At 40.1% G+C, this 25,556-nt stretch overlaps 1 pseudogene across 8 annotated transcripts; it reads right to left on the bottom strand.

The window, feature by feature from the left end:
• Positions 1 to 362: 362 nt before the first annotated feature.
• LOC148852799 (large ribosomal subunit protein mL102 (rPPR5) pseudogene) lies at positions 363 to 25,243 on the bottom strand (annotated as a pseudogene). Of its 8 annotated transcripts, none has more exons than XR_016099902.1 (4): positions 22,724 to 25,209; positions 19,167 to 19,269; positions 18,514 to 18,659; positions 363 to 2,552 (listed from the first exon to the last, which is right to left on the bottom strand). The product of XR_016099902.1 is annotated as a large ribosomal subunit protein mL102 (rPPR5) pseudogene, transcript variant X7 (transcript). The 8 variants fall into 8 exon arrangements; XR_016099899.1 differs by having other exon boundaries at positions 545 to 2,552; positions 18,470 to 18,659; XR_016099901.1 differs by having other exon boundaries at positions 1,542 to 2,552; positions 18,485 to 18,659.
• Between the last annotated feature and the right edge of the window lie 313 nt (positions 25,244 to 25,556).

Raw genomic sequence — 25,556 nt, 5'->3', positions numbered from 1 at the left:
AGCCCAGTGTGAAAAAGCTCGGCCCCAACTGAGAAGGTCCCTATAGAATCAAGCAAGTCATCACTACAAGAAAAATGACTTTTAGTGACAGTCCCTAAAACTGCCGCTAATAGAACTGTTGCTAGACGTTCAAGTGGCAGTTTTTATGGCTGCTGGTATAAATCTAAAACTGCCGCTAAAAAGCTTCAAATTTTACAACTAAGAATATACTTCAAATTTTACAACTAAGATTTTACATAGTGTGAACTTCAAATTTTACAACTAAGAATATACCTTTTTTTTTATTTTTTGTTTTGTTATGAAGATAAGTCAAGTGCATGTTTCGAAAATAAAATTTAAAGAACAGTCAAGAGAGAGGGAGAGATTAGAAAATGATCTTATTTAAAAGAAAATTCATATTAATCTTGCCTTTCCCTTTACATCGCAGGGCCCCCCCTCGCTGGTTTTTCCTTGAAAAGGAAAGTTTATCCCATTGTTTTGGCGGACTAGTTTTTTAAGTCCGACAGATGAACCACGACTAGAAAGGTAGGACAGTGGCCTGGACCAAGTTCCATTTTTGCAGAGTCTGTGTAAGAGAGATGAAGTCATTACTCATCACACAGCAAAAAAAATGTGTAACATGTACCCAATCACACCATAAAAAACGAATTTAGATGAAACCACTCGACCTGCCATCATCTTACATGTACCCGCCTGATAATTGTGCCAGATCAGCCCTCCCGAGAAGCACTCTTCCACTATACTCACTATACAACTTTACTAGACACGTTAGTCTCCACATATTTACATCAAATCATCAATACCTATAGACCAATTTGTGAGCAGATAAAAACCACGATTGTCGCCAATTAACACATGCACCAAAGTGCCCCCATCTTATCTCATTCAAAATCCAAATGAATCATTGCTTTCACCATCTGCACCTGTAAACTTTTCTATTTTCTTCAAGTGTGTGCACCTTATTGAAGCCTTTTCATTCTTCTCAACCCGCTCCCTCAGTTCTTGAGGCCAGCCCTGGTTTCTTGCTCTTTCCTTGGAATCTTGGATGTATACAATTCCTTACTCGACAATGACTAATTTCCAGGTCAGGGTTTATGGGTAGAATATCAAATATTGCCTGAATAAGACAAACCAGAATAATCAACTGTGTTTCATCAATATCAATATCACCCCTGATTAAATGAGGCTCTGAGGTTCACATCTTGAAGAGTCCAAGACAATAGATGCCCACCGGAATCCCCACTCAACAACTGCTTGAGATCACTTGTAAGACGAAGAGCAGTAACTGGATACTTGGGGGATTTGAGTACCTTGCAAAGGACAAACCTGTACTCTCGCACCTTATATCACTCAGCTCCACTCCTCCCATCTAATTAGTGGCCATCTTTTTAATCACATTGTAGTGATTAAAAATCTAAGGACATGCAGCTTTCAATTCAATGGACCCATAGAGCAGCAAATGGATTTGCAGACCAGCTAGCCAAACAAGGGGTGAACAGGGATCACTGTTTCTGGGCTCAACTATAAGAGTGCAAAATCAATTTAGTAGTGGATACATCACATTGTAGTGGGGTATCCGAGGCTACTCATAAACTGTAACCCCTGTAATTTCTTTTCATTAGTGAAATTTCTTTTTACTGATAAAAAAAAAAATAGTGGCCATCTTGTTCAGGCTGCTAGCCTCATCAGAGGAATGCACCATGTGCCATACCTTGATGGCACCATGGCCAGTAACATACCAATTTGTATCCATCCAATCAGAGAATGCTGCATTTGTCACTGAGAGAATGAAATTAGACGGAAGTTGGGAGGTGTTGACCACCGCAAGGCAGTCACCATTAATGCTCCAGACTGAAAACAAAATTCCTGCACCTGCTGCTGTCATAATCTCTCCTGTAAGATCATTCACATAAATAGCTGAAATCGGTGCAGGAAACTATTAATATGTAAGGTTGGCTGACATAGAGACATGTGATCTTTGCTGTGTGAGCACAAAGAGTCCGCTCCAAATGCAAGTGTTGCGGACTATGGGGCCCACCCATACTGATTCTCCAGACACAAACCAACCCATCATCAGCACCAGTACCAAAATTTTGCCATCATGGCTAACTCCAATACACTGAATCTGGTTTCCCCCATGAAGACTTTCATGTGTAGAGAGGAGTTTGTCTTGATCATAACTAATAAATCAAACTACAATCAGGGAAAGCCCATGCAACATATTTGGTGAAAGTTCGGGGGTTTAAGCAACTTATTTCCCCCAGCTACAAGGATCTTATCATGATGAAACATGATGATCTGAGTTATTGAAGATGAACTCTTGCAGATTTCATATGGAACAAGATAGTTACAGTTTCGAAGTGGATGAGGAGAAGCTTCTTGTCACACCACCGCTTGACATGGGGTTTCAGGAATAACTGCTTTGGTGTCGGCCCAAAGTGATTAATCTGTGCAAGTATAGAGGCCTTCATTCTAGGGTCTGTGATAGAGTCAATGTCCACATTGCCTTCGTATGTATAATGGTAGAAAACATTCACAGCTTCTTCAGCTGCCTGTGAAGTATTAAAAGAAAATAAAACATTGTAAGAAAAATGAAAATACCAAAGGAATACCAAGTTAAGATGAAAGATGCTAGCAAGGATAAGTGTTATATCATTATATGCATAAGGATAAAAGATAAAAACTCCAAAATGCCCATAGATGAAGTTAAAATTATTAAGTGCTTGTGTAACATATGCAGATGAAAAAACCCACCGATTCATGAATTCCACCTAGGAGAACATATCCTAGTTTAAAACCTGAGCCCATCAAAATTTCCAGGCTCTCAATCAACCTCATCTTTCTGAAATGTTGCATTTCATCATTAATGGTCTAACAAAAATATAAATAAAAATAAAAAAACTAATAGTTAAGCCATCCCACTCCAATCTCAATCACCATAGCGAAAGGATGTCCACTGTCCATTCCTTCAATTCCTCTCCAATTTAGTTCATCAGATTATTGAGGTCAGATCATTCCATTAATGATGATATTCTTCTACTATTTTCCTTTTTTTCCTTATAGGTGTGTCATCATGATCTATGATACCCTGGTACCTGTACAATGGTTCTGTACCATGTTGCATACCATATCCAACACTGTGTCTAGCAATGTCCTTGATGCATCTGGGTAACATAAAATTCAAACCACCTCTACCTCTTTCTTTTTATATTTATAATTTGAGCTAACAAATTTGAATCCAGGGCTTGCTAATGGTATTTTGTTTAAATAGTGTGACAAATTAATGTGCAAATGAGGTATATGGTATACATGGTAAGCTACTACTTTTGTAGGATATACATGGATCAATAGACATGTATATGGTATTATGTGCATGTACATATACATCATATGCATATGCATATAATATGTATACATTTATATTTATCTTGTTGCTTCACAATGAGCATATTTTGATTTTTCCCTTTTATTGGCTTCCACTTCTCTGTTGTGCTTCTTCTCTTGTTTGCAGGTTTGTGGATGTTCTTCTCTTTGTATTTATTATGTTTTGCAGACCTGTGCATATTCATTTGTTGAATATCTCTGTTAAAAGGTTGTTAATTCTCTAAGTATAGTACCACAGGGGTACTATTGTAATTTTCTCCTTTTATTTTTTATATCCTGTCACCCTAGTATATATACCAAAAAGCTGGTGCCGCCAACAGTACTTTTTGGCTCTCAGATCTCTCTTCTCTCCTGCATAACATGGTATCAGAGCGGGACTATCGGATCTAAAAGGAGAGGTCGAGTGAACAGTTTCCTTCGCACCAGATTTCCAGATCTGCCGCCCTCATCTACTGTTCGGCTGATTGAAGATCAAGGTTTCTCACACACTGAAGTAACTTCTCTCCTCTTTTTTCTGGTCGTGTGCCAGGGCAGAACCTGTACTAGGTCTGCTGGTTGGATGTGAGGTGATCAGCACCTCTTTCTTTCCTTTTTTGTGGGGTCGACTGACCCCTGTATAAACTGTAGGTCGTGAAGACCTTTTGTGTGCTGCAATAGCAGCTTTTATGGTGCACTGAAGGTCAAAGAGTGACCTGTACTTGCTGTAACAACATTTCTGTTGATGCGTAGGACAAGAGATGACCTGTATGCACTGTGACAGCACCTGTGTTTGATTCTGTAGGTCAAGGGATGACCTGTTAGTGCTGTAACAGCACCTGTGTTTTACACAAAAGGGTTGTGTTTCCAAAGAAAAAAAGGGGTTTCCTTTCTCCCTTGGTGTTAGACCTTTTTTTTAAGGTTTTGTGCCCACTTTAAGAGTTTTTGAATTTATAATCATGAGTGGTGAAGATTCTGCTACATCCAGTGTTTCCTCGGGGGGTGTGGACCTATCCTTTCCCATGGCTGTTATTCCTCTCGATGGCTTAAATTATTTAGTGGTCAAGAGGGATCAAGCTGTACATCACTGCAAGGCGAAAGATAGGTTATATAAATGGGAGAACCAAAAAACCCAATTATGGGAGTGCTGAATATGACAGATGGAACCGGGAAAACAACATGGTCATGTCCTGGCTTTTAGTGTCTATGCAAACCTCAAATAAGAAGGAACTTTATGTGGGCTGAAACGGCAAATGAGATTTGGGAACAAGCAAAATCAACATATTCTGAACTGTATCACTATGCAAAAATCTACTAGTTACAGGCAGAATCGTCCACTTGTAAACAGGGGGAGAGGTGTCTGTCTATGTACTATTCAGACTTGACCTCTGTATGAAAGGAGTTAGACCATTATCAGAGTGTGGACTGGAAGTGTGATGAAGATACAAAATTGTAATAAAAACTTGTTTCCCAACAAAGAGTGTTTGCTTTCCTACATGGCTTGAACCCTGCATATGAATCTATCAGAGTCCAAATCCTAGGTAGCAAGGATCTTCCATCTGTCTAGGAAGTTTATGCTCTAGTACAATTAGAAGAAAGCAGAAGAAATTTGACGAACAATTCTAGAGGGGATGCAGTCGTGTTGGCAGTGAAAGGGAGTGTTACTACAGGTGGGGGAAATACCTTTAAAAAGGGGGATTTTCAGAAAAAATGTGGATGACAAGGACAAACTGTGGTGTACTCATTGCTAGAAACCCCGACACACCTGAGACACATGCTGGGATCTTCATGGGAAGCCGAAATGGACTCAAGATCTGAGTAAGAAGCAAGGTTCAGATCTGAATAAAAAGTCAGGACAGCAAGGTGCAAGAAAGCAAATTATGGCAAATATGGCTACTCAGGAGAATCAGCCCCACTTACTACTGTGGCTCAAACACATGCCTCTGGATCTAACCCAAGGGAGGATATTATTAATTCTTTCCGTGACCATTTAGAGCTCTATGGTAGAGCAACTTGTCAGATGGATGCTCCTCCCTCAACTTCATTTGCGTCTACATCAGGTAACTCTGCCACAACTTTCCATGTAGTATCTCATACCCTTGACACTCCTTGGATCATTGATTCTAGAGCGTCTAAACACATGACCGGTAAGTCCTCTTACTTTCAAACCTATCACCTCCTTTCTGGAAGAGACAAGGTAAGACTAGCTGATGGATCATACTCTACCATAGCTGGTCAAGGAACCATTTCTCTTCCCTTTGGCCTTACCCTGTCTAATGTTTTACATCTCCCAAAATTTCCCATTAATTTGTTCTCTGCTAGTAGTATTACTAATTCCTTAAACTGCTCAGTAACCTTTTTCCCTTCTTACTATGTGATCCAGGATCTGGCCTCAGGGAAGATGATTGGTGGATGGGCTTTACATGCTGGAGAATAAGGCTGGTCTTCAAGTCACAAAGTCTATGAGTCAGTCTTGTAAGAATCGGGTCTATTTATGGCATAGTTGTCTTGGTCATTTATCTTTTAAGTCTTTAAAAATTGTGTTTCCAAAGTTGTTTAAGTCAGTATTAGTGTCAGAATTTACTTGTCAAACTTGTCAATTGAGTAAGTAGTGTAGAACTCATTTATCTTCAAAGAACAATAAATCTAAATTTCCTTTCCACATTGTTCATTCTGATGTTTGGGGCTCTGTTACTTTACCATCTGAGAGTGGCTACAAGTATTTTCTTACCATTATCGATGATTAGTCCAGATATATATGGGTATATACCATGCAAACCAGGTATGAAGTACCAAAAATTATCCAAGATTTTCAGCGGATGATCTTCACTCAATTTCAAACTGAAATACAAAATTTTCAATCAGATAATGCCAAAGAATATTTTCATAGTGATCTTATGGAGTTTTTTGCTTCGCATGGCTCACTTCATCGTAACTCTTGTGCCCGAACACCACAACAAAATGGTGTTGCTGAAAGAAAGAACCGACACCACAACAAAATGGTGTCTTTTGTGCTACCTATCCCAACGAACTGCAGAAACTACTAAAAAAAACATGGTATTAGAGCGCTAAAAGAAAGGGAAGAAGGCTGCGGCACCAAGGTTCATATTCTGCAATTTCTTCTTCTGGGTTCTTCTCTGGGCAGCGAACTCTGAGGTACTCAGCTTAGTTACCACAGCAAGTTTTATTTATTTTTAGGACTGCCGCAATCTCTATTTCAAGTGTTAGGAAGGTGCGGCAGTCCTACGCTATCATTCCATATTGCTGTCACCATATGTGACAGCTTTGGTTGTGTAGTGGTGTTCACCCTCTATTGAGCAGTTCAAGAGGGTTTGTGTGTAGTTAGTTGAGTTGTTGAGTTGTTGAGTTACTGTTTTGAGCTTTATGTTTCTAAGTCATCAGTAGTGGTGTGAACAAGAACAAAGTCTGTGTTTTTTTTTTTGTTCTGGAAGGAGTGGCCAAATAGTCTACATCAATGTTCTGACTTGGCATTGCTGTCTACATGCTAGTTTACATCTGTTTTTTTTTTAATCTGAAATGGTAGACGAACCTGTCTAAAACATCAAGCTCGTAATCTGAATGGTAGTTTACATAATGGTGGTTGATTGTGACTGGTTGTGAACCTATTCTCTGTGTTTGGAGACTGTTGTAGTGTCTGAAACATCAAGCTCTTGACAACAGTACTCGGTTGGTGACTGCTGTAGTGTCTGAAACATCAAGCTCTTGATTCCCTCTGACTATCTGGGTGTGCAAATGACTTCAATTAAACTTAATGGTGAGAATTATGTGCCATGGGCCAAGTCAATGGAAGTTTTTCTCAAAGCAAAGAGGAAAGTGAAACACGTGAGGGAAGATAAACCATCAGTTGACTCTCCAGGGTTTGATGACTGGGAATAGGAAGATGCCGAAATCATGACGTGGTTATGGAACAATATGGAACCCAAAATAAGTGCCAACTTTATGTTCTTAGATACAACTAAGGACATATGGGAACATGCCAAGAAGCTTTATTCTGGGCAGGATAATACTATGAGGGTATATCAGCTCTATCAGAAGTATTTCGATCTGCAGCAAGGAAATAAAACCCTAGAAGAATACTATGCCAGTATGAAAAACCTCAGAAATGAACTCAATGTCTATCATCCCCTTACTCCAAATGTTAAGGTCCAGCAACAACAAAGGAAACAACTGGATGTCACTAGGTTTTTAGTGGGGCTGAAATCAGAGTACAAACCAGTTAGAACCCAAATATTGGGAGGCTTTACTCTTCCTACACTTGAGAAAGTATTTGCACAACTTCGTAGAATTTCCTTGGGATCTATAGAAAGTCACACACCGTCTGACAGATCAGTATTTGTGGTAGTCAGGGGAGGTGGACATGGTAGTAGAGGGGGAGGACGTGCATCCCGAGGGGGTTGTGGTGGTTCCATATTTGGCCGTGGTGGTGGTCGTAACTCAGGGGGAGGCCGTGGTAAAGGTAACTCTACTAGGAAGTGTACCCACTATGGTAAGGATGGACATTCAGTGAGTTTCTATTATAATCTCCATGGCCCACCTTCTACATGGGCTAATCATGCAGTAGCTGGTGGGGTTGATGTCAATGATAATCAACAGTCAGATCTAATGCCTTCCACATCTACATTTGTTTCCGGGAAGGAGATGATGAGTGTACCTCGCGATGAGTATGAGAGGTTCCTCCAGGCTACTTCACAACATACTACAGCCACCCTTGCACACTCATGTATAGCTTGTCTGGCATCCAAACCCTCTCCCTGGATTATTGACTCTGGAGCCTCTAATCACACGATCAGGACTCCAGGTGTGTTCTCTTCCCTCTCTGAAACTTCCACATCTCAAACTATTACCCTTGCCAACGGTTCCTCTTCTCCCATCTGTGGTGTTGGTAATGTTGACACGACTTCTCTTTTTTTATCATCTATTCTATATGTACCTAAATTTCCATTCAATCTTATGTCACTCAATAAATTAACTAAGACCCTTAATTGCTCTATTACATTTTTCCTTTCCTTTTGTATTTTTCAGGATCATAAGACGAGGAAGAAGATTGGTAGAGGGCATGAAACCAATGGATTGTATTATCTTGACGGTGGTGGATCATCAGTTGCACTTCAGACTTCACTCACTCCTATACAATGACATTATCGGTTGGGACATCCATCCCTCAAGGCTCTTAAGATACTGGTTCTGTCTTTGAGTCACTTGTTATCTTTATAGTGTGAGTCGTGTCAGTATGGGAAACACAATCAGGTTTCCTTAAGTCCTAGAATTGATAGTCGTATGTTGAGTCCTTTTACTTTAGTTCATTCAAATGTTTAGGGTCTGATTAAAATAGTCTTATAATGGTTAAAAGTATTTTGTCACTTTTATTGATGATTGTTCAAGGATGAGATGGATTTATTTAATGAAAGAAATGAGTGGATTATTTTCCATTTTTCAAAAATTCCATGTTGAAACACGTATGCAATTTGGTGTTCCAATCAAAGTTCTTCGTTCAGATAATGGTCGTGAATACTTTCTTACTTCCTTTCAACAATATTTAGAACAACATGGCATCATTCATCAAACTCCATGTGCATCCACCTGTCAACAAAATGGGGTGGTTGAATGAAAGAACAGTCATCTCCTTGAAACTGCTCGGTCCATTCTTCATCATATGAGTGTCCCTCCTTCGTCATTCATGGTCGGTCTCCCTTTTCTATCCTATTCCCCACCTTGTCTCCCTTTCCATCAACACCCCAGGTCTTTGGTTGTGTGTGCTTTGTTCACAATTTGAGTCCTGGGTTAGACAAGCTAGATGCACACTCTATTAAGTGTATCTTTCTTAGCTACTCTCGGACCCAGAAAGTGTATAAATGTTACAATCCCATTACTCAGAAGTCCTATGTCTGTCCTGATGTCACCTTTATTGAGTCCATCTCATTCTTCTCAAGACCTGAAGTATCGATATCTCCACCTTTGCTTCCTCTCCCTCTTCCAGTCCGTGATCCCATTCCGTTTGTTCTAGTTAGGACTGAACCTTCACCTCCTCTAGTGCAGATTCCTACTGAACAACCACCGATCCGGCGTGTGTATACTCATCGACAGACACCGGCTCCTCCTCCAGCTTCTACCTTGTCAGTGGATCCTATTGTTGCTCCTGTCCCAGAACCTTCAAAGCTTGATCTTCCCATTGCTTTACAGAAAGGTAATCGTAGTTGTACCATCCATCCCATTTCCAATTTTGTTTCAGTCCCTCACCTTTCCGCTTCACATCGCCAGTTTATTTCACTGTTGTCATCTATCTCTATAAAGAGGCCCTTACTTCACCCGGGTGGTGTCAAGCAATACAGGAGGAACTCTCTGCTCTTCAGCATACTCAAATGTGGGAGTTCAGTACCCTTCCTCCCGATAAGCATGTTGTGGGTTGTAAATGGGTGTATACTGTTAAATACTTATCGGATGGAAGTGTGAAGTGCTTGAAGGCCCGACTTGTTGCTAAAGGTTATTCACAGTTGTATGGGGTGGATTATATGGAGACATTCTCTCTAATGGCAAAGATTGGTTCCGCCCGTGTCTTAATTTACCTAGCAGTTATGTATGATTGGCACTTGTTTCAACTTGACATTAAAAATGCCTTCCTTCATGGTGACCTTATGGAGGAGGTATATATGGAACAATCACTTGGGTTTGTTGCTCAAAGGGAGGATGGTAAGGTGTGTAGACTAAAAAAGACAATTTATGGGTTGAAACAATCTCCTCGTGCTTGTTTTGGGAAGTTTGGTGAAGTAGTGAAGAATTTTGGAATGAAACAATGCCAGGTTGATCACTCAGTGTCCAACTAAGATTTAAAACTGGAAATATTTTATTAGTAGTCTATGTGGATGATATTGTCATAACTGGCAGTGACAAATTGGGGATTGATAAACTAAAGGTCTTTATGCAAGACCATTTTCAAAACCATGGGAAGTTGAAGTATTTCTTGGGTATAGAAGTTGCCAGATCAAAACAAGGTGTAAACCTGTGCCAAAGAAAATGTCCTTGATCTACTGGATGAAACAAGGTTGTTAGGTGCAAAACCAATTGAAACTCCCATGAAACCAAATGCTAAGTTGATTAGTGATACAGGTGAAATATTTGATGATCCAAGAAGATACAGATGGTTAGTGGGGAAGCTGAACTATCTGACTATCACAAGACCGGACATCTCCTTTGCAATCAGTGGTGAACCAGTTTATGTAGAATCCTCGAATACCTCACTGGGATGCAGTTCTTAGAATTGTAAGTTACCTGAAGGGAGCTCTAGGCCATGGGTTATTGTACAAACCAGGAGGAAGACTTGAGTTAGTTGGGTATACAGATGTAGATTGGGCAGGCTCAGTGTCGGATAGATGATCTACTACAGGTTATTGCACATTCCTTGGAGAAAATCTTGTGACATGGAAGAGTAAAAAGCAAACAGTTGTGGCAAGTAGTGTTAGCCGAATATAAAGCCATGGCACACACTACATGTGAATTACTATGGTTGAGAAATCTCCTACAAGAAATCGGTCAGATTCTCAATGGACAAACCTATGAGATTGTACTGTGACAATCAAGCTACAATTCACATCTCATTTAATCCTGTTTTTCATGAGAACAAAACACATAGAGATTGATTGCCACTTTGTGAGGGAGAAAGTCCTTACTGGAGAGATAAGCACACATCATGTGGCCTCAGGTGATCAGTGGACAGATTTGTTTACAAAAGGTTTAAGCTCAGGGAGAGTGAACTATATATGTAACAAGCTGGGGCTATATGACATATATTCTCTAGCTTGAGGGGGAGTGTTAGAATTAGCCGAATAAGGGTAGAGTAGTCATTTCATTCAGTTTAAGTTATGTGCTTACGTGGCAGTTCTAAATATCACTCTTGTAGACATCCTGTCCCATACTTAAGTGGGGCCAGTTTAGTCACTGTACAATATTTAGAACCCCTAATCCATATTATGGTCGACCGGTAGGGTTTAGGCTACCGAGTTCTTCTTCTTCTTCTCTCTACTGGTTCAAACTACTGAAGCTACTGAAAAAAACAAGGGGTAACCATCTATCAAGTGTGGCATAGCCCAAAATGATCAACTGACCACTTTACTTCCTTGATCCATACTGAGTTATTGATCTAATTATCACCTATTAGGAAACATTTGGGTTTTGACAATACCTCTTTTTTTTTCATTATACCACATCCATTTCCAGGTAAAAGGGGATGAAAGATTTTACCATAAAAGAGACGGAAATAATTGAAACATTAAATATTATATATATATATATGTAGAGAAGATGGGCCGAATGGCCCATAGGCTGTTTATCCTTTTTTATCTTTTATGTTCTTTTGCTATAATGGGCCTTAATCTGGGCTTATTCTTTCTTATGTTATGTCTTTTAATTTTCTACCCAACTAGGGGCTTCTCTGTAAATTACCAAAGTTTAACTTAATAAAATAGAATTAAGGGTGTAAGAGAAGAGATTATGTTCAAAAATCTCTCTCTGAACACAAGTTGCCGCCACCTACTTCATCTTCTCTCCTCTTGAACCCTGATTTCTGCTACTTTCTTTTGATTTTTGCATCTTTCTAAACAGTCATTTCTTCTCAAAAGGCTGTTTTTTCTTCTTGGTATCAGAACAAGCTCGTTTTTCCCCCTTTTTTTTCTTTCACCTTTTTTCCCATACGCAGTGTGTATGGAGAACTGAATCGTATGAATAGTTAAAGACACCTATTTCAGCCCAGTTGTTAGTGGTTTCTGGAGAGAAGACTAGTTTTGTTATCCCCTTGACAGATTCAAGTGTGTTGCCCGAAACCCTAATTTCCTAGAGAAATCTGATTACAGGCCCCACAGGGAGTTTGACCTGGGTGCTTAATGACTGAAAGCTTTCTCATTCTCCTTCTTGAAGATCGAATCAAGTGGATTGGTGTTCTATGAAGTCTACAAGGAGTGGAATTTTCTCCGTTTCTCCTAGCTTCCAGGTGTGACGCAGATTACTAGTACAACTGCATATAGGTTGGCTCACAACACAGTTTTTGTTCTATCTTCATTTGGTGTTTTTCGAAATTGTTTGAAGTCATTTTTTGAAGTGTTAAGAAGATGAACTCCTTAGACTTTGAAACAAACATGTTTCTGAATCCGAACAGGTTCCAGGAGCCTCTGTAGACTCTCTACTGGCTGTGACCACAGTCAAGCTGGATGGAACCAATTATCTAGCTTGGTCACAATCAGTAAAGATTCATATTTGTAGTAGAGGCAAGTGGGGTTTTATCTCCGGGAGCAAAAAGGCTCCCCCAGAAGATGATCCATCATATGAAAAGTGGATGCAAGAAAATTATACCGTTATTGGGTGGCTTGTAAACTCAATACAACCACAGATTAGTCAACACTATTTGTAGATAAATTCAGCAAAGGAAATTTGGGATAGTGTTGCTGAAACCTATTCCAAAAAATTAAATGTGGCCAGGGCTTACAAGTTAAGAAGTGAGGTGAAGAATTTGAGATAGGGAGAGAAATCATTAGCTGTATACTTCTCCACACTAAAGTCTTTATGGCAAGAAATAGATTTGATTGAAGCTGTAACCTGGGACACCACTAAGGATGCTGAGACCTACAGAAAACTGGTTGAGAGAAACTGGGTGTTTGAGTTCTTGACAGGGCTAAATCCAGAGTATGACATTACAAAACAAAATATTTTATCCAATGATAGTGTCTCACTGTCTCAAGCATATCCTTGGTAAGTAGTGAAGAAAGCAGAAGACTTGTCCAGGTTCAAGGGGCTGGTCTAAATGACCACTTTGCTAATATGGGAGTGAAACCCAAGGGGATTGCAGGGACTCCAAGTAGCTCAGGGAAGAAAGAAATTATCTGTGAGTATTATAAAAGGCCAAAACACACTAAAGACAAGTGCTAGAAATTGCATCCTGAGCTCCTACCACTTCGGTTTCAGAAGAAGTCTAATAATATAAAGGCAGGGAGTGCTAATGTTGCTGCTAGTCCAGATAGTGACAGATACCAAGATGAAGAGATGACGGCTAGTGAGCAGTTAGCAGCTATGAAGGCAGAATATGAGAAGTTTTGGAGGATGATCAGTCACCTCAATCACCTAGAGGGTGTGACCTCTTCTTCCAACCCTTCAGAAAATTCAACCTCTTCTGCATTTGCTCATTCAAGTATACGGGCCTCTGTCAATTATGCAACCATTTCAGGTAATCGTAGGATCCCTTGGATTATTGATTCTGGTGCTTCTGATCATATAACCAGCCTTTCTATTTTGTTTGTTTCATATGATTTACTTCCTGGACGTGACAAAATCACCCTAGCCGATGGATCTTTTGCCTCTATCTCCGGCAAGGGAACCATCAAGGCTACAGACTCCTTGGTTCTTCCTTCTGCTCTTCATGTACCCAGACTAAATACAAACTTGTTATTTGTAAGTAGCCTAACTAAGTCATTAAACTGTTGTGTAACATTCTTCCCTTCCTACTGTGTTTTTCAGGATCTGGAGTCTCAAAAGGTGATTGGGAGTGGCCGTGAGGTGAATGGAATATATCTGCTGGATACTCCTGGACAGTGCCATGAACAACCTGGAAAAGCTGCTTTTGGGTCTACATCTACAGAGTCCATCAGTCGAGTCATGTTATGTCATTTTCGTTTGGGTCATCTTTCTCTTTCTGCATTAAGTCATTTATTCCCAAAACTGTTTAAGGGAATTAGTTTGTCCAGTCTTCATTGTGAGTCTTGTAAACTGTCAAAACATTGTAGAAATAGTTATCATTTAAGTAATAAAAGATCTTCTTCTTTTAATATCGCGCACTCTGATGTGTGGGAGCCTTACCACTTACCTTCTATGGGTGGATACAAATATTTTATCTTGTTCATTGATGACTTTTCTCGATTCACTTGGATATTTTTTATGAAGTCCCGTGATGAAGTTCCCTGACTTGTGAGGCAATTCCATGAATTTGTCCTAACCCAGTTTGATACCAGGATTAAAATTTTCATATTCGATAATGCAAAAGAATATTTTGAAAAAAAACCTGACCTGCTATCTCACTGATTTAGGGGTTATTCATCAAAGCTCCTATGTTAGGACCCCATAACTAGACCTGTTCATGTGTCGGGTGGCCCGACGGGATGAACCGGCCCCCAGACGGGCTTGAACACGCATACGGGCCCGCGGGCTTAACCTCAAGCCAAAAAGCCCGGCCCGCAATAAATTTGATCCGGGCCCCTCTTTTTTCACCTCTTTGCCTCTTTCCTTTTTCCAGCTGAACCATTCTTCTCCACATCCTCTACAATTCTCATCCTCACACTCTCAGGCAGCCACACAACCGGCGAGGCGGCGAACGTTCACCGGCGCAACAACTCCGGCAATGAGTCCTCACTCCTCTCCTCTCTCTCTCTCTCTCTTTCTTTCTCTCTCTAACTCCCTCATTCCCCTTCTCAAATCTCACTTCTCTTTCAAATCTCAGACACTGGCGATGGCGAGGCGGCGATGAGTTCTCTCTCTCTCTCTCTCTCTCTCTCTCTCTCTCTCTCTCTCTCTCTCTCTCTCTTAGACGCGAACTTATCACTGTTAAACTTAAAATCGCAGGTCGCAGCTCACAGACCACAGTCACCGCAAACTCAGTTCCGGCGAACAAAATCACCAATGAACACAATCGGGCTTCGGGCTCGGGCTCAGGCCTAACAAATTTTCATTAATGAAGAGTAAAAGTCCGGCCCGAGCCCGGCCCTATCCGGCCCATGAACAGGTATACCCAGAACATAATGGAGTTGCTGAAAGAAAAAAATAGACATATTGTTGAAGTTGCAAGAAGTATTCTATTTGCCTCACATGTCCCTACAAAGTTTTGGGGTGATGTTCTCACTGCTACCTACCTTATAAACCGTATGTCATCCAGGGTTTTAGGGTTTAAGTCTCCCTTTAGTCTCCTTCACCCGAACAAGGATCTTTTTCATATTCCTCTTTGTGTCTTTGGCTGCACCTGTTATGTACATATCCCAAGTGTCCAAAGACATAAATTAGAACCAAAAGCCCACAAGTGTATCTTCCTTGGTTATTCCCCCACACAGAAGGATTACTGTTGTTTTGATCCAAAGATTGGCACTCGGTATGTCTCAATAGATGTCACATTTGATGAGCTTTCTTCCTTTTATGGTTCCTCTCTTGAGAGACATTGTCCAAAGGGGGAAGATTTGTCACAGGTGTTTGCTCTTCCTCTTCCTGTCCTAGTTGAGTCTTTTGCTAAGTCTCTTCCTCCTTCAAATGAATCAAGAAAGGATTAGTCACTTCATTCTCATTCCAGTGTTCCTATTCCTCCCCCTTTACCTCCTCGCCCTCTTTTTAATCCCAGGTTGTATCAACGGCAAAGAACCAAAAATGAGTAGGTTGTTTCCCCTACAACACATGAGTCTCATGCACTTCTACTTACAGATGAGACAGTAGGTACTGTTACAGCCCCTTTGGAGCCATCCTTCCCAGACCTTGATATCCCCATTGCTATTAGGAAAGGAAAAAGGAAGTGTACTGCACATTGCATTTTCAAACACCTTTCTTATAGTTTGCTCTCTCCTTCATATTTTGCCTACCGTTCTTCTGTTGCCTCTAACCCAATTCCCAGGTCTGTGTTAGAAGCTCTTAATATTCCAAAATGGAGGGATGCACAAGAATGACACTTGGGAAGTGATTGATTTGCCTGAAGGGAAGGATCTAGTAGGCTGTAAGTGGGTTTTTACTATCAAATATCATGTTGATGGCACCATTGAAAGGTACAAGGCTAGGCTGGTTGTAAAAAGCTATACACAGACATATGAGATTGATTATCTGGAAACCTTTGCCCCTGTTGCCAAGATGACTTGTGTGAGAGTTCTGCTATCTTTGGTTGCACACTCAGACTGGCCACTTTATCAACTGGATGTAAAGAATGCATTTCTGAATGGAGAATTACATGAGATTTATATGTCTCTTCCTCTAGGGATGTATGAAACAAATATGAAAGGAAATGCCTATAGGCTGAAGAAATCTCTTTATGGACTCAAATAGTCCCCTAGAGCATGGTTTGAAAGGTTTAGGGCTGCCCTTGTTAGTTTTGGCTATGTACAGACACAGTCTGATCATACCCTCTTTGTGAAGAGAACATGATCCTTGGCCGTTTACCTGATTGTGTATGTTTATGATATTGTTGTGACTAGTAATGATGTCTCGGGAATCAATGATCTCAAATATTTCCTTCATACAAAGTTTGAGATCAAAGATCTAGGGGGATTGAAATACTTTCTTGGCATAAAAGTTGCTAGATCCAAAGATGAAATCCTTATCTCTCAAAGGAAGTATGTTCTTGATTTGCTCTTTGAAACAGGGAAGATGGGTGCTAGACCAATTGCTACTCCTATCGATACGAGCCATACTCTCTGCTTCAGATGGAATATTGTTAGAAGACAAGGGAGTCTTCCAGAGATTAGTTGGAAAACTTCTTTATCTATGCATGACTCGGCAAAACAATGCATACGCTGTCAGCTGCATCAGTCAATTCACGCATGCTCCTATGGATACTCATATGGTAGTAGCAGAGCGGATTGTGTGTTATTTGAAGGGCTCCCCTGGAAAGGGAATTCTATTTGCCAAGCATGGCCATATGAAACTTTAAGCCTACACAGATGCTGATTGGACTGGAAACATTGATGACAAAAGATCTACCTCTAGGTACTATAGCTTGGTGGCAGGTAATATTGTCTCTTGGAGAAGCAAGAAACAATCAGTTGTTGCTCAATATTCAACCGAAGCAAAATACAGAACCATGGCTCATGGAGTTTTTGAACTATTGTGGCTTAAATCCTTAATGGAGGAACTGGATATTGAGCATGATAAGCCAATGATGTTATACTATGATAATCAGGTCACCATCAACATTGCTCACAACCCAGTGCAACATGACAGAACTAAGCATATTGAAGTTGATAGACACTTCATTTGAGAAAGAGTGGCTTTTAGTGAAATGTGTCTACCTTTCATCACCTCTGAAGGATAGTTAGCAGATTTCCTCACCAAGGGCATTCCCAAGGCTAAACTTCAGCATGATACTGGCAAGCTTGGCATGATTGACATCTATGCTCAGCTTGAGGGGGAGTGTAGAGAAGATAGGCCGGCCGAATGGCCCATAGGCTGTTTATCCTTTTTTATCTTTAATGTTCTTTGCTGTAATGGGCCTTAATCTGGGCTTATTCTTTCTTATGTAATGTCTTTTTTAATTTTCTGCCCAACTAGGGACTTCTCTGCAAATTACCAAAGTTAAACTTAATAAAATAGAATTAAGGGTGTAAGGGAAGAGATTATGTTCGGAAATCTCTCTCTCTGAACACAAGTTGCCGCCACCTTCTTCATCTTTTCTCCTCTTGAAATCTGATTTCTGCTACTTTCTTTTGATTTTAGCATCTTGCTAAACAGTCATTTTTTTCTCAAAAGGCTGTTTTTTCTTCTATATATATATAACTCAGCCTTAATCATAACTATTTTGGGGTTACCTACAGGAATGCAGTCCTGACAAATGGAACCTATAGAACAACAGGATATAAAGTCTCCCATCACTACTGTATCCATTAAAAAAGAACAAAAACTTCTCTTTCAATAAGCATACTGGGAAAGTGTAGAAGATCCGGATCCCCTATCAAGAAATCAAATTGGTCTCTTATCAGTAAACCATCATTGTTGTCCTCCTCCAGCATTATAAATTCAGAGGCATGAATAAATGGAAGATCCTTTATAGGTTCCACAGAAACTACAACCTGGGCATCATTTGCTCCATTTTTGTTCATGCTGGAGACATGGATAACATCTTTTCTCCAAAGAAGTTATCATTTCTGCTACAAAGAAATCAAGAGATTAAATAAAAATAGAAGCATAGTCATTGCAAACATGATTTGTGAAAGATAGATCTAAAGAGGCTTAATAGGACAAAGTCAACTGTCCAAGACAAGAATAACAAAAACCCCATAAAACTAAGATTAGTGTTCAATTTAGACAAAGACAACGTAGCGCACTGCATAATACCCAAGATATTAGATTGACTAAGGGCATGATTAATTACTTCAACAAGACCTACTAATGTCAAACCCTTCCCTTCTTTTCCACCTTTGTTAATAGAAAGTCCACTCCATGCTAAATCCTGAAACTGCATTAGCATAGGAGAAAGAAAGATGGTGCCAGATTGTGAACTGAGAGTGACAGAAATATTCTCCATCAGATCTGAATACGCTATCTCAAATCCAGGGAATCCTCTGAAAAAGGACAGGATATGTTTCAGTACCAAAATGAGTATTTAAATAACTAATAAAAAATCTTACCACATTACATGACACAGATACTTTTATTTTTGTTGCATTTGATTAGGAACCAAAAAATGATTATTGAGTTAAGATGTAATATTAAACACAGTCTCCCACACATACAATATAGCAGGGGGAGAGAGAGAGAGAGAGAGAGAGAGAGAGAGAGAGAGAGAGAGAGAGAGAGAGGGGAGGGTGGGAGGGAGAGGGATGATATAATTGTAAAATACAGGTTTATGTTGAATTCATGATCCTAATAATGGATCCACATCATAGAGAAAGACCTGCACCAGTGCACCCATGCCTTGCTTCGTAAATTTAAATTGATTTTAGAATGGGTAGAACCTTACCCAAATCTGGGACTTATCATGTTTTCAGTTGCTTTCAATTGAATAGGTAATGAAACAAATTGTGAGATGCCAAGGACAGAAATAATTGCCATGGTAGAAACAATGTTACCATTTAAATCAGATACTGTGTAGGTAAAGGAGTCATTCCCAAAATAATCTTTATGAGTGTATCTAAATAGCCGTCCATACTTTAAAAGTGACCCATGGCGTGGCTGCCAAGATAAAATAAGAAAACATTATGATCTGGGAAGAAACCTTATATTACAGGCAATGCAGTGGTAAAGGTCTAAATTTGCACCTGAAAATTGACCAAAAATAGTGACGAAATGTAACATAATGATTTTATATATTTAGTCTAGAAATTTTCTTCAGGAAAATGGGTATCCATCATTTTTATTTTTTTGATAAATGATTGATAATTTATTCATAATAATCAGAATGAAATTACAATACAGCCTGCCCAAAGGAGAGGCATGAGCTGATACCTCTCCTCAACAACAACGAAGTACTACATCAGACTAGGAGATGAAAGTTTACAAAGATGCCCAGAATAAATGTTCCCTTGATACCCCTTGCTTAGCTAACCCATCCGCTATGGTATTAGGCTATTAGCTATTCTACCCACCCACTGATAATTAACAGTCATGTTCCTTGAAAACCAATTAGCTTTTCTCATAATATCCATGTAGCATCAAATAATTGAAGCTGGATTTTTTAACCAACCCACAATGACTTTCGAGTCTCCTTCAATAAGCAAATTTTGAACTCCTAACTGGTCTGCAATCTGAATACCTTGTACTGCCGCTAGAAGCTCTTCTCTAATAGAGTCTCCTATACCCACGGAGCCTGAGAATAAAGCTAATCTATTACTATCTTTATCTCTCAACACCCCACCTATCCCTGATGGACCTGGATTTCCTTGGCTGCTACCATCAAAATTCAGCTTTGTCCAGCCTTCTGAAGGAGGCACCCACACAGTTGGTACCCCATTCTTCCTGTTACTGCTACTAGCCACAGCTATCCAGTTCCTCCAAATGTCATCAAAGGAATATATTTTAAAGTAATCCAATGATCTCAGCCAATGGATTGCCCTGGTCAAAATGCAATCCTTTACGTTCTGAATATTTCTCTCCTCTTGGAAAATCCTCGCATTTCTTTCTCCCCAAATTGTCCACAAAGCAACAACTCTAATGCACCTCCGCATTGTTTTACCAATTTTTGTGAGCCACACAAAGAAGGAAGGGTCAAAGAGCTGATTTACGTCTGTGGTCAAATTCCATCTGCAACCAAATAAAGCAAAGATCCAACCCCAAATAGTATCAGAAAAAGAACATGTTAAAAGTAAGTGAGAGCAATCCTCACCATTAGCCCTGCAAAGTACACACCAATTAGGAGACAAACTCATAAAAGGCCTTCTCTTTTGCAATAAGTCTGAAGTGTTATTTTCCTATAGAACACCTCCCAACAGAAAATAATAATTTTAGGAGGTACAGGTTTAGACCAATCTCCTTCACTGGGAGACCCACTTGTCCCAAGAGAGAGAAAAGGGACTTAAAGAAGGAGGCACACGTGAAGCAACCTTTTGGATTAGGGGACCTAAGTCCCACATCAGATCTTAAAGGGTCCAGAAAAACACTTACAAGTGGTGACAAAATGTCTAAAACACAAGAGAGTTCATGATCCCACAAGCCCCTACGAAACCCAAAGTCCCAATTCAGAGAGGATGGAGAAACAGATGTTGGAAGAAAGTGAGAGATTGCTTTACCCTTGTAGTAAGAAAGGGAAAAGAGAGAAGGGAAACTGTCCTTAAGGGCAGAATTACCCACCCAGATGTCTTCCCAGAACAAGACAAAAGTACCAGAATTGACATCATACTTGATACAGTTGAGGAAAAAGGGAGAATACTCTGAATTGCTTTCCAAGGAGTTGCCAACGTGGCTCGACGCGATACACCACCAGCATCCCATGACCCATCCATTTCCCGAACTGCCATGTGTACTATCTATCACCTCATGCCATAGCCTCTCCTGTTCTAAGGGCCATCTCCACAACCATTTTCCTAGGAGTGCTTTATTCTTCAAAACTATGTTTCCCAGTCCCAACCCACCCTCCTCTTTCCTCCTACACACTATTCCCCAATTTATTAAGTGATCTTTTTTTTCCTCCCCTGGCTTCCAAAGAAAATTTCTCATTAATTTCTCCAACTTCTTGGCCTCCCTAACTAGAATCCTAAACATAGAGAAGTAATAAATCAGCAAATTTGCTAAGGAAGCTTTCAATAATGTTACTCTACCTCCTAAAGAAATATAGTTCCTTTTCACAAGGCTAACCTTTTCTCAAACTTTTCCAGAACCGGAGCCCAAAAGGTGCTCTCCTTAGGGTTGGCTCCTAGAGGTAGACCTAAATATTGTAAGGGCCAAGAGAAAATGGAACAACCTAGACACTCAGCCACAGACTCAATAGTCCTCTCATCCAGATTCACACCCACCACATAGCTCTTTTCCATGTTTACTTTAAGATTTGATACTCTCTCAAAGCGCTTTATCAAAGATTTGAGATTACTTACTGTTCTCCTATCACCCTCTTCACAAAAGATTATTAGGTCATCAGCAAAATGTAAGTGAGTTACCCTAATCCCATTCCTTCCTATCCTCCAACCTCTCACTACTCCTTCCATGTCTGCCTTAGAGATCAAACTACTGAAAACATCTGTAACTAGGGTAGAGAGGAAAGGGGAAAGGGGTTCACCTTGCCTTAACCCTCTAAAAGCTGGGAAGAAATCCTTGACTACCCCATTAACCAAGACCAATTGATTTAAGAAAATAATCATAATTTTCTAGATGGCTCCACTAAGCCCAGAAACATGGTCAGATCACTTGATTTAAGTTTTAGCAATAGTCTTCTAAAACTTTGAATCCTACCATTGATGATTCAACAATACTCGCATTGTCACTAGCAAAATAATCATTCACCAGCACATCAAAAGCAATTGACCCATCCTCCCTAACAAATAGGGTATCACTGTAAGCTCTTTGAAAATATTCACCTTCACGACATTTAAAAAAAAAACAATCAATTTTCGGGTAGAATAGTGACAGACCTTGTGATAGAACACGTTCAATAGCACAAAAAAAAAAAAAAAAAAAAAAAAAAAAAAAAAAAAAAAAAAAACAAAACAAAAACAAAAACTCAGTTTATATGCAATTTCTGTGTATAGTGAAACCCATTCTTAACAGTGAGACTGCACAGACAATTCTTTTCCTTTATCAGTAACAAGGCACAGATTATCTGAACACCATACAAGAAACAAAATCTAAAAGTTGTCATAGTTTAATCAAAACCCTGTTGATGGTAAAAATTCTTGTGTACAAGAAGCATACCAGGACTTTCTGGATAATGCTTGGCTATTACTGAAAATGAAAAAAAAAAAGAAAAAAAAAACAGGATAATAAAGCTCCAATTGATATTTGGCTAATAATTTAAACTCAAAGATCCAAATACCCCCACAATCAAAAAAAAGAAAAAAAAAAGACTAACCCTAAAAACTAGAAAAAGAAAACCCAGAATTGAAAAAAAAAAAAAAAGTTGCCATGACTTATTTAGCCCATAATAATTCTTAAAGCAGAACCAACTTGCTCTCAGCTTTCTCAAGGTTAGGAAAAGTACATGGAACTCAATGTGCATTTGCAGCAAGTTTCTTCCCCTTCTTGCCCTTCTGGATGCTTCTTTCTCCCATGATCATCCTTGAGAGAACATCTGCCTGCTTTGTATTTCCCTCTGCATTTAGGCTCCTGATCAAATCCTCACAACAACTATTATCAGTGATCCCACCTTTCTGCATAATCTTACACATTATTGCATACGCATTGAGGCTCTTTCCTGCTGCTAAAAGTGCATCCAATACCTTATCATAGGTTGAAAAGCTAATGTTACAATCTCTATCCAAACCAAAATCTAACAATTTGAAAGCAGCAATTGTCTTTCCTTTTTCACAGAGAACTGACAGAAGACTATCAAAATCAGGAATGCAGTCATTATTCATCAATAGTTCAATTCGACCCAGGGCTTCCTCAACATGACCCCTCATGAGAAGGGCCTCCAAAATTTTAGGAACCAAGTCAATATTCTCCTTCACCCCTTTCTCTATCATGCTTTTCATCACCCGACTAGCAGTTTGAACCCTTCCATCATCAAATAGACTCTCCATAACTGACCTAAACAGTGGTGGGTCTGGAAGATGCCCACTTTCAATCATACCATCCAAAGCAGTCTTAGCATCAGCTGGCTCACCTTTCCTCAAGAAACTCTCGACAAGTAATCTGTAGGCATCAGCAACTGATGGTACTGCACGTCTGTTCATGATTTTAAGGATCTCAAAAGCAGATTCTGGATTCCCCTCCTTTGAATGACCACAAATCAAGTTATTGAATGCAACTGGATCCTGAACACCCCTTTTCATCAGGTCTCGGAAAAAAGCTTCTGCCTTCCCTGTCTGCCCATTATTGCATAGATACTCAATAATTGGATTGTAAGCACTTGGCTCCATCTCTGATGAACTAGATGGGTTCAATAGGATCTCCTTCTCAATCACCTTATCCAATAACTTAACAGCCCTGTCAAATGCCCCTGCCTTGCAAAAGCTTTCAATCAAAACACCATAATGTGCTGCTTCTGTTGGAATATGCAATCGAATCATCGCTTTAAGCACATCAGCACCCCACTCCAAATTACCTGATTTGCACTGGGAAGATATCAACCTTAGGAAAATTGAATTGTCCTTTGGGGCAAGGTGTCTTTCCATCATCTCCTTCACAAGGTTTTGGGCTTCAGCCATTTTCTCTGCATCACAGAGTCCCGGCAACAGTGCTGAGTAAGTATTACTATTTGGCTTAATTGCGAAGGAACCCGTCTCACCATACAATCTCAAAGCATCATCAACGCGGCCCATAGAGACATAACCTTTGATCATAGTCGTATAACTAATCACATTTGGAATTAAATTCCTAGCCTTCATTTCCATGAAGAGTTTCTCAGCCTCTGTCAACATCTTAACCCGGAAATACCCATTAATCATAGTGTTGTATGTGACCACATCGGGATCAATCCCCCGGTTCTTCATGTCATCGAAGAACCTATTTGCAGTTTCCACCCTCAACGACAGGAAGAAACCCCACAGCATAATATTGTATGTATGGCGGGAAGGCGTCACCCCTTCTCTGAGCATTGCATTGAAAACCCGTTTTGCCATCATATATCGTCCCCGGCGCATGATCACCTTGAACAAGGCATCATAAGATTTGATCGTCCGTTCAACACCCAGTTCGTTCATCTTCTGAAAAATCTTTACCGACTCCTGGACAATTCCAGCTTGCCCGTAACTATTGATAAGAACAACAAACAAGTCTTCATCCCATTCGATGCCCTTCTTAGGCATGTCGAATAGGATGCACCGGGCATGATTGAGCTTCGAATGTCGGCCCAGGATTTCCATCATCTTCAAGGTGGTCGAACGGTCATGGCGGTAGCCAGTCTTTACAACCCACCTGAAGAATTGCAGAGCGTGCTCCCAGTTCCGGGCGCCATGCAGAACATTCCAAACAAGCGAGTGATCGAATTGAGGGACCAAATTTCTGATCGAATTCTGTAGTCTGGTCGTCCACTCTCGATTCGCCATCATTCGGCAGATTATATCTTCTAACTTTTCTGGGTTTCGAAGCTTACCTCTTGGGGTTCTTTGAGGGATCGTTCCTTCTCCGGTCGCCGCCGTTTCTAGTTCAGCCCCCACCGGCGGCAGCTCTGAAACTGCATTTGCTTCATTCAAACTTTTGCTTCCTTCGCTGGCAGAGATGGGTTCGCTTGAAGGAGGCTCCGTGGAGGAAATTGTACAAAACCCATGAAGAAAGTTGAATGATGATAAACTGAGAACTTTAGAGGCCCTAGACGAAATGGAAGAACTCCATGGAGATATCATGGTAGCAGATGAAGAGGATCTGTAAGCCATTATCTTCGGGTCCTTGCAGGATCTACAAAGTGATTTCTTAGAGATGGAAACTGAAACAGTTTTGCATCATTTGATATTTGCTGGGAGGCTACATCTTCAGTTCTCCCAGTGTTCTAGCCTACTAGGGTTTAAGCTGATTTGGGGGAGGGGAGAGCCGGGGAGGGTTGACAATTTGCCGGGCTGGGCTCGTCATAATTGTAACGTGTATTGGGCTGGACCAGAATGAACTACGATAGCCTGGCTCCAAGTCCAAGATGAGCCTAGATATGTTCCGTGGGCCTCCAACAGCCAAAGTTTTTCCCTCAAAGACTGCTTCTTGGGCCATAAACAATTATTTATTAAATTAATGGAATATTTCTATACGCATTAATTTTTATTTTAAGGTGATTTTCTTAACATGTATTCATTTTTTTTTTAATTAATGATCTGAATCAAGTTATGAGTCTTCATTTTTCTCTTTGGATTTAAAATCTTGCTTTATAAAAATAATAATAATAA

This window comes from Nelumbo lutea, chromosome 5, assembly GCF_056320005.1.
Source record: "Nelumbo lutea isolate HS-2025 chromosome 5, American lotus-T2T, whole genome shotgun sequence".
NCBI classification, from domain to species: Eukaryota; Viridiplantae; Streptophyta; class Magnoliopsida; order Proteales; family Nelumbonaceae; genus Nelumbo; species Nelumbo lutea.
The sequence above is the reverse complement of the archived record's forward strand: the minus strand, read 5'-3'. Positions and strand labels throughout refer to the sequence as shown.